The sequence below is a fragment of the Cherax quadricarinatus genome, chromosome 40, assembly GCF_038502225.1.
Source record: "Cherax quadricarinatus isolate ZL_2023a chromosome 40, ASM3850222v1, whole genome shotgun sequence".
In the NCBI taxonomy this organism is placed as follows: Eukaryota; Metazoa; Arthropoda; class Malacostraca; order Decapoda; family Parastacidae; genus Cherax; species Cherax quadricarinatus.
This window is the reverse complement of record NC_091331.1, coordinates 4,935,833-4,945,832: the sequence shown is the minus strand read 5'-3', so window position 1 is coordinate 4,945,832 and position 10,000 is coordinate 4,935,833. Positions and strand designations below refer to the sequence as shown.

Here is a 10,000-nt window from a genome sequence, read left to right as displayed (position 1 = left end):
ACAGAGTGCCTGAGACAACCTGAAGCGCTAAGTTTAATCCTCGCTACAATTTTATGAATCTTATGTCAAAGGATGTTTTCGGACGTTCATGCTTCTCACAACAATACTTTTGCCTCGCCTCGGCGGTGCCATGAAGGAGGTGTACAGATTATTAGTACGTTCATAGCAGAACTCAGCTGTAGGGAGCCCAAGAACTATTTATGTTTTCAATAATGGAGCCAAATTGTGGCAATCTGTTTGCGCGAAGAGTATTCGTAAAGATGTATGTGTTACTCTTTCAGTGCCCAGGGACTCTGTTGCCTGACAACAGTGATACCACTTAAGAAATATTGTGCACATCTCAACCGCTGTCAACATCTTTCGGCAAGAAGCTTGGAAAATTATACGCGGAACAAGTTTGTATTAAGTCGAGGTTGCCTGCTTGTGTTATTTACCTACATTACATAAAAAAAACGCTGAGGTAAAAACATAAAATAGGTTCTTAGTCAAAGTTGAGTTTGTATTAATAACAGAAACAAGAGAGACGGATGTATTTTATTAATGGCAGGAACATTTTATGGTTCAGTGCGGTACAACAACTACTTTCTCGGGGCGTCGGCCAGTCTGAGTGAGCGGGAGTACGCAGTTGCTTTGAAAGGTTCTTCAGTATTTCGAACACCTGCTGTCGCCTGTGTCCACGATTGCAAGGTGCGTGATTTCCAGCTTGTCATCTGACTCATATGCCACTCTTCTGTGTGTAAAATATTTTTTCTTCTGAAGATGATTTTTAACAGAGCAGCAGTAGCCAGAAGTGTCTGTTGAAAATGAATACCGAAATCTGTCTGTTCTTCCCAAAGGATGATATGTTCAACTTCCAGAAAATGTGCACTGTTTTCTTCAGTAAGAAACTGAATGAATACTTCGAAGTTTCCTGGTGTGTTATATAGTGAAGAGTCTGAACGTGGAACTGTAAATTTGAGCGTCACTCAGTCAAGTTAAGCGCCGTTTGGCTGGGTACCAGCTGAACGGGTAAGCGAAAGGACAGCATCACCTTGTTTGAGAGACTGCAATATACTGTGTGCTTCCTGTACTTACACAGTGCGACATCATATCAATCGTTTTTTATTTTTTTTTAATTATTATTGAACAAACCTGGTTACATTAACTTTTTGCTGCCCTATTCAACTTTATATTACAGTGACACAGCGGGAACAAAAGCTTGTGTTTTCCTGTCATATTCCGTAACTCAGGACGAGGCTCATATAAGGTGATGAAATCTGTCAGCCAGAACTGGAAGACATTAGCAGGGCAATTCGAATATCGTCAAGTATATCAGTAAGATTCGTCAGCTACGGCAGTTTGAAAGAATTCGTTTCAGGAGAGCTGAAGTTACTGTCTCTTGGGAATTGCCTTATCAGAATATTTGGTGAAAGGCTCAGGGAAAAACTGGATTTCTTTTTTTGAGATATCTCTATCCTGGAGTGGGTGTACGAGAAATTATACTTAGAAGAGAAGTTTACCTGGAGAGAGTTCCGGGGGTCAACGCCCCCGCATCCCGGTCTGTGACCAGGCCTCCTGGTGGATTAGTGGATAAAGCAGAATCTTTATATAATGAAGCATATATAATGGAGCTAATTTCGTGACATTATATATATATATATATATATATATATATATATATATATATATATATATATATATATATATATATATATATATATATAAAATGATCAAGTGAGTTATAAGAACCTTTAACTTTGTGAACTGAAACAAGTTTGGACTGTCCTATTTAGGTCATCACTGAATATAAATTGTGCCACTCCCACTTCCACAAAATTGTGCCACGCCCACTTTCACAAAATTGTGCCACGCCCACTTCCACAAAATTGGGCCACGCCCACTTCCACAAAATTGGGCCACGCCCATTCGCCTTATTGGGGACAAATACATTCTTCTTAACTGCGACTAGGCGGGGAATATATATATATATATATATATATATATATATATATATATATATATATATATATATATATATGTTAGCGAGTACTGTACCTGTGGAACAGAGGTTTTCACTGTAGCCGCCCCTGACTTTAGTCTGTGTTCTATATTTGTTAGGAAGTTATACCTGGAGATCCAACTACCCAATTTTCCTGTTATTCCTTTATCATGCATTTTGTGTGCTATTACACGATGATCACACTTGTCTAAGGCTTTTGCAAAGTCTGTATATACTACATCTGCATTTTGTTTGTCCTCCATTGCATTGTAGACCACGTCATAGTGATCCAATAGTTGCGAGAGGCAGGAGGACCTGCTCTAAACCCACGTTACCCTGGGTTGTGCAACTGTTGGGAATCCAAGTGGTTGGTGATCTTGCTTCTTAGAACCCTTTCAAAGATTTTTATAATGTGGGACTTTAGTGCTATTGGTCTCTAATTCTTTGCAATTGCTTTACTGCCACCTTTATGGAATGGAGCTGTATCAGTTGTTTTTAGTGATTGTGGGATGACCCCCGTGTCTATGCTCCTTCTCCATAGAATATTTAAGGCACGTAAAAGGGGGATCTTACAGTTCTTGATGAACACTGAGTTTCACGAGTCTGGGCCCTGGACAGAGTGCATGGGCATGCCATTGCTTTCTCTAAGTTTTGTGTTATTATATCAGGAATTCTTGATTTAACCAAATTTTGAGTCTGTCAAAAAAAAAAAAATTAAATTAGTTTGTCAACCTTTGGTATGACTAAAGGCTCACTAAACGCTGAGTCGTACTGAGACTTCAGTGTCTCACTCATTTCTTAGCTGTGTAAATCCCGTCTCTTTTAAGCAGGGGTCCGATACTGGGTGCAGTTTTTTTTACTGCCCTAAATTTGGAGTTAAAAATATTTTGGACTTTTTCCAATTTCACTTATGGCTTTAAGTTCCTGTGTTTCTTGGCTCCTGTATGATTTAAGCTTAGGTTCGATATTTTCTGTTTCTCTGGCCAGTGCTTCCTTCCGTATTCCAAATAGACTGACCTTTTTGAGCAGCTCTGTGATTCGTCACCTTCGCCTGGCATTTAGAATCTACTTCAATGTAATCAACAACAGCGGTTGAAACAAATTTGTTCAAGGATGTACCAAAAAAGAATTTAATAATTTCTTTTCATCTGTATAATTTGGCAAGATGAATAGGCAAACAACGCTGCCAGACGTAATGCATTTTTTGCAGTAGGGTCGGCTACGGATGTACAAATTTCTGACGTGCGAAACCACTGCAATCGCTTGTATTGTACTTTTATTTAGACGCTATGTATAGGGTAAGCTGTAATGACTATGATAGTCATACTACTACTACTGCACAAACATTCTCGTGACCAGGTTGGTTGAGGCGTGGGACGGCTTGTGTAAGTTTCAGCCATAGTGTTGAATATCAGGGGTCGTAAACCTGCCTCTTAGTGAAACCTGAGACGGTAGGGGTGATAGTAGTGGTTGTAGCAGTCATAGTGGTTGAGATATTAGTGATAGTAGTTAGTGTAGCAATCGTAGTGATAGTGATTGTTATAGTAACATCAACAATACCAGCAGTATTAGCAAGTGTAGTTGTGGTAGTACCAGTAATAGTAAATAGCAGTATAAAGCTTTTATATGGTCAGAGAGGATCTAATCCCATAAAAGGGGTGAATGAGATTATTTGCCAGTAAAAACAGGAATTAGACAGAGATGCGTGATGTCACCATGGTTGATTAACATATTTATAGATGGGGTTGTGAAAGAAGTGAATGCTAGGGTGTTGGGGAGAGGTGTGGGATTGAAAGTGAATCTGGTATGGAGAGGGAGTTATCACAATTGCTTTTTGCCGATGACAGTTCTTTTGGGAGCTTCTAAAAAAAAGTTACAAAAGTTGGTAAACGAATTTGTGAAGGTATATGAAAGAAAAAAATTAAAATAAAGGAACATAGGAAAGAGCATGGTGATGATAGTATTAAATGAAATAGGTACTGAGAGATTGGATATCAGACTGAAGGGAGAATGGAGTAAATGTGCTCCACAGATATTTGGGAGTGGATTTTTTGGCAGAAGATTCTATAAGAGGCGAAAGGAACAAGGTGGGTGGGACACTGAGGCATCTGTGGAGCCAAGGAACTTCATTCATGGATGCAAAACAGAAGAATATACCAGAGTATGGTGGTACCAACACAGCTGTATGGGTGTGAAGCATGGGTTTTGAATGTTACAGCGAGGAGGAGGCTGGAGGCAGTAGAGATGTGTTTGAGGGTGATGTGGCGCATGATTGTGCAGAGAATTCGGAGTTAGAGATTAGGTGTGGAGATTAGAGATTAGGGTTGTTGAGGTGGCCTGGGCATTTAGAGAGGTGGGGGAAAAATAGCTCGACTAGGAGGGCCTATAAATCTGGCCTGAAAAGAAGGGGGGGGTAGGGGTAGGAATAATTGGAGGAAGGGGGCAAAGGAGGTTTCGGGTGCTAGGAGCTAGGATATACAACAGGCTTGCGTGTCCGTGGTAGATTAGATTGGAGACACGTAGTTTTTATGATCTGACGTGCTGTCAGAGTAAGCAAGGTAACATTTATGAAGGGATTCAGGGAAACTGGTTAGCCGGACTCGAGTCCTGGAGGTTGGAAGCACTGTGGCTGTACCCTGGAGGGGTGGGGGGGTTAATATTACGGTTTGGAAGGGCATCCAAACTGGTGTCATCGCGCTTCTGGGAAGACAGTGACCGAATGAGTGACTGTGAAACTATATAAAAAATATAATTGTAGAGAGCAGATATATGGCAATATAAACAGAAGGAAGATGAATAGGAAGTTTGAAATATATTAGCTTTTGTCTTTACTTCCTTTTGGAAAAAAATTCTTCGAGGTTTCCCCCCATGAAAGTACTCTAAGTTCATCTTCGCTTCACTGACTTATTCAGGGTGTATTATGTACTAAGATTTGTGTCTGCTGCTTTATACTTGAAATTTCCGGCTGTAGAACTTAGTATTCTGCCTGTTGTTTGAGACCAGAAACTGCGACAGCCTGAGACCGTCTCGGCTAGCGTGATTCCTAGAGTTTTGTTTTACACGTTAGGAAAAAATGTAGTCGAAGGTTAGGTTAGATAAGGTTTGTCAGATAACAGGACAAGTGTTTCCAGACGCGGGTCTTACTAAGTCATATATGTAGTCGAAGTCCTTTAGTATGCATTTACTCTGTTAAAATTTTCACGACCTCGACCACGGGAACAGAGGGAAGTACGAGGGAGGTGAACCTGTGGATGGCCTCTGTCAAATGACAGAAAGCTCCGGTGAGCTGTTCATCACCTGCCAGACTTATCAGAAGTAATTTTCCCATCTCTCCTGGCGAAGAAAATTCCACCAAGTGGGGAAAAGGGGGATAGAGAAGGAGGGAAGGATGGAGTATAAACACTCCCCCCTTCCTCCCCACAGCACGATGATTTTAGAACAGCTGAAGACAGCGATGCTGGGGCGCTGCCAGCACCGAGTGACTGTGAAGCTTAGTGGACAACACCTTAAGTGCCTTCTAGTCTAGAGAGTTTATAGTGCATAAGATAGTGTAAGAGTAATGGAAGGAGTATTCGGCAGGACGCGGGCAGGACATAAACACGGCAGGACATAAACACGGGGGAAGGAGGAGGAAACATCCTGATTGAGCAAGAAAATTTAATAGATGTGATAAGAGGTAACTTATTCACATTAATTATAATGGAACCTTAACCCAAGATAATTCCACTCAAAAAAAAAAAAAAAAAAAAACAGTGTGCATTAAATCTCATAAGTCTTTTCTATAAGTTATGTGTAAAAAAGTAGGTCTCTAAGATGCCACCCATAACAGACTACTACTAGATGTCAGTTTACTACTAGAGGTAACAAGGTTAGATGTCTCACCTCGCTCACAGATCATCCCTCGTATTTTCAGTTGTGACTCGATTGTCTTACCACAATACTATGATGAGGAATAGCAAGAGAAACCTGAGAGTAATAAAGGAGTGAACTAGAAAAATAAATCAGATTAACAGGGTTAAAGCGTATCAAGTGAATGGGGGAGATAGAGGAAGGGGAGAAGGCAGGTAGGAGGGAGTAAATGGGCGAGAGGTGAAGGGAGAAGAGTGAGAAGGATGGGGAGGGGAGGGAGGGAAGTATTGGGTGGACTGGTTTCAAGGTTACGACTGAGCTTCAGAGAGCACCAATCGTGGACCAGTCTTACTACCACTACCACTACAACACTACTATACTTCATGTGAGGCGTCTTCATACAGTTGAAGGGCTTTTGGGGTTACCCTCCTCTTCCTTGGTTCTAATTAACGTGACCCCACCCATTCCCCATGTACCGTATTACCTCCTACTAGCAATGTGCTTCCCCAAGATCAGAAGATATACCAGGTGATCTCTCAATCCCTTCAGGAGATACATCATATCTTCTGTCTGGAGCTTTTCCCATAAATACATTAGAATTAATACAAATATAATTATCAATAATAAAAGACGACTAAGTGACGTTGCTAAAACTTCTAGAGTCGTGAGTAAACTGCTGGCCGACTCCTGGGAGGCTGATACATCAACATACGTATGAAGACGTCACCAGTCTGGGCTCACTCAGTATGACAAAATGTCAATGTAAGCGACCGGATACTATATTTTTTCACATTATATATGCAATTCAGAAAACCAATCATATTAACGGCGACTCCCTGAGAACTGATAACATGAAACCTAAGTTGGTACTGCAGACAATCCTTGAAGGTGCTGCTGCGCAAAGGTGACGTACAATAATATTAATGACTCCCACAGTAAGGTTTGACAAGTCTCATTCAGATAATATAAGTATCTTCTATGTGTAAACAACACAGAGTTGCAGCGTTGGTACCTACCTGATCAGCAGGAAGCTAGGGAGTGACCAAGTGTGCTTCATTTGTGCTGGCAGTTTGAACCCTTGAATAACCCAGTGTGCTTCACCTGTGCCGGCAGTGAAGCCTTTAATAACGCTGCTTCATATCCACGGATCAGATTTATATATATTAAACAAAAAACAGCGAAGAGGATGTATATACTGAGAAGTGTGCATCTCTCAGTTGACGAAGTCACACTATATACACCGAGAGGTGTTGATAGTCAGTTAGCTTGTGTTGATAGTCGGTTGGCTACAGGCTTTAATAGGCCTTGAAATCAATGAACCATCCAGTAGTAGACCAGGATGGAAATAAATGGTATCAAATACCGACACAGTGGAAATATAAACACATATGCAGTATAATGTGATCCTTTATTGACCCACTGTGTGGGTGAAACGTTGTTAATAAAGGATCACATTATACTGCATATGTGTTTATATTTCCACAGTAGACCAGGAACGGCACAGGTGAACGCGCCCTCAACGACACCTTCCCACACTATAACCTAACCAGCTCCTGCCGATAGTAATAACACACACACACACACACACACACACACACACACACACACACACACACACACACACACACACACACACACACACACACACACACATAGAGTGGTCAGGTAGTGGAACAGTCTGGCGAGCGATGTAGTGGAGGCAGGAACCATACATAGCTTTAAGACTAGGTATGATAAAGCTCATGGAGCAGGGAGAGAGAGGACCTAGTAGGGTTCAGTGAAGAGACGGGGCCAGGAGCTGAGCCTCGACCCCTTCAACTACAATTATGTGAGTACACACACACACACACACACACACACACACACACACACCAGAAAATAAATGCATCCTGTACATAAAACACTACTACTACTAATACTACTACTACTACCACCACTATCACTCTACCACCACTATCACTCTACCACCACTATCACTCTACCACCACTATCACTCTTAACACTCTGTTGTCTCTTGCAGAATGTCTGACAAGTGTGTCTTGAGTAGCTCCTGCTGTGGCTGCAGTCTGCGTAGCGGCTCCCTCGCTATAGGCATCATCTCCTTGGTGAGTAGAGAGAGAGAGAGAGAGAGAGAGAGAGAGAGAGAGAGAGAGAGAGAGAGAGAGAGAGAGAGAGAGAGAGGATGAATGAGGTAGAAAAGAGGGATGAAGAGTAAAATATAATGTATTATCTCCCATTTGACATAATTCTAATATATTTTCTTTTCCTTATCTATAGGTGTTCGGTATTATCAATTCCATCTATTCCATCTATGAAGTTGCCAATGGTAAGTAGATGGAAACTTCTACCCTTCCTTTGTTGCAATAGCTAAATAATAATAATAATAATAATTTAACATTACTATATTGAACTTTAGAATATTACAGCAGAAATAAAATACAAATTCTCTGCTGTACTTCACCCCTCCCTTCATCCCGGTGAAGGGCTCTTGATCCAAGGAATTAGACTTCCCTTCTATTACCAGCAAACTTAATCACCTCTCATTTCCAACACCCCTTATATCCCCGGATCTCTTTTCCCTCCGTCGGGGATACCGCTGTATAAACCCCCACCCCTACGGTTTCGGCGTTTCCCCTGGCTAGCGTAATGTCACAGGCTTGACTCTCCCCGACAGGTATTAAGCAAGGATGGGTACAGCTTATCATCAACATCCTCTCTGTCATCATGGCGATTATTCTCATCATTGGTGTCAGGAAGGTAAGTCAGTCGAATTGCAATTTCACTGTTCTGGCTGACGGAATGGCATACTGCAATTTAATTTAGTCATCCAAGGTGTCGGAAGCATATCTATAATTACATTTAGTCATTATAGATGTAGGAAACGTATCTATAATTACATTTAGTCATTATAGGTGTAGGAAACGTATCTATAATTACGTTTAGTCATTCTGGGTGTAGAAAAGATATCTAGCGCCATGAGTGTAATAATAATAATAATAATAATAATAATAATAATAATATAATCACAAAAATAATAATAATAACAATAATTAATAATCTGTCATGATCCTTTACTGTGTCTGCCAAAGTTTTTCCTCACGAATCATAAATTTACACCGAACAATTTATATACTGTACTTCGAGCAAATCACACTTGAGACTAATTACAACAATAACCAAGTCACTTTGTTTATCTATCTTGGATTGCCTTATGGTAATGCGCATGTACTATATATATATATATATATATATATATATATATATATATATATATATATATATATATATATATATATATATATATATAATGCCAATAACACCTGTGTGTCCTCAAGGTCATTGTAAAAAATCGTGCAGTAAGTAAATCAAAGCTTTACTTAGTACTTTTTACTAGTTGATGTAAACTGAACTTAGGTTATTTTCCTTGCAGGAAAGACGCAGCTATGTGATGGGATGGGTGTGGTGACGGCTATCGTCATTGCTATCAACATTATCTTGGGGATACTCGCTATAATCCTCTCACTGAACATCGTTTTAGGCATCATATATTTCATCGTGATGGGTGTGGCAGTGTACTGTTTGCTGGTGGTCCGCTCATTTGCTCTCTCGGTAAGTATTAACTGTATTATTCTCCTACATGCAGACTAGAAGACGGGAGGTAAATGGCCCTCTGAGTCAAAAACCACAACAAAAATGGTAAACTATATTTATAGACAGGGCCTAAAGCTGTGTGACCAAACATAAAATAAATTGGGATCCTTCATAACCCAGTTCTAGGTACAGTTCAGTATTCGGAAGAGTTTGTACAGACGTGGCCTTGTCGGTACTGTGTGACCTCTTGGGTGTGACGCCATCTGTTCGATCCCCATTATTGCTTTCACAGTCTCTGTTGGTTATACAACGCAAAGAGTGGTGGAGGCTCGAGCCTCCGCTAATAAATACACAAAATAACATCAATTACGTTTCTTGTAACCTCACGTAAAAACAGAAAAAAGTCTTTCTTAAAATTTAATCTTTGTTTTAGAATATTTTAAGATCAGCTGCTACTGTAATTTTGTATGGTAATCTAATGATACTTCCTCTGTCATTTTCCATCACGCAGGATGGGTCACATGGTGTTGTAAGCTGTAAGCCTGAGCTGGGAGACTTCAGTAGGGCAGTGAAGATATCATC

The 10,000-nt window shown here is 40.5% G+C and overlaps 1 long non-coding RNA gene and 1 other non-coding gene across 2 annotated transcripts in view; one reads left to right on the top strand and one right to left on the bottom strand.

The window, feature by feature from the left end:
- LOC138853792 (uncharacterized) overlaps nt 1-7,363 on the bottom strand; it is a 77,776-nt gene extending 70,413 nt beyond the window's left edge. The window contains exon 1 of the long non-coding RNA XR_011392958.1: nt 6,844-7,363. This is a non-coding gene — a long non-coding RNA (uncharacterized lncRNA). The remainder of the gene's footprint in view (nt 1-6,843) is intronic.
- Nucleotides 541-9,490, top strand: LOC128687365 (uncharacterized). Its single transcript, XR_011392957.1, has 5 exons — nt 541-687; nt 7,848-7,932; nt 8,105-8,153; nt 8,502-8,584; nt 9,258-9,490. It is a non-coding gene; the product is annotated as an uncharacterized protein (transcript).
- Nucleotides 9,491-10,000: the final 510 nt, after the last annotated feature.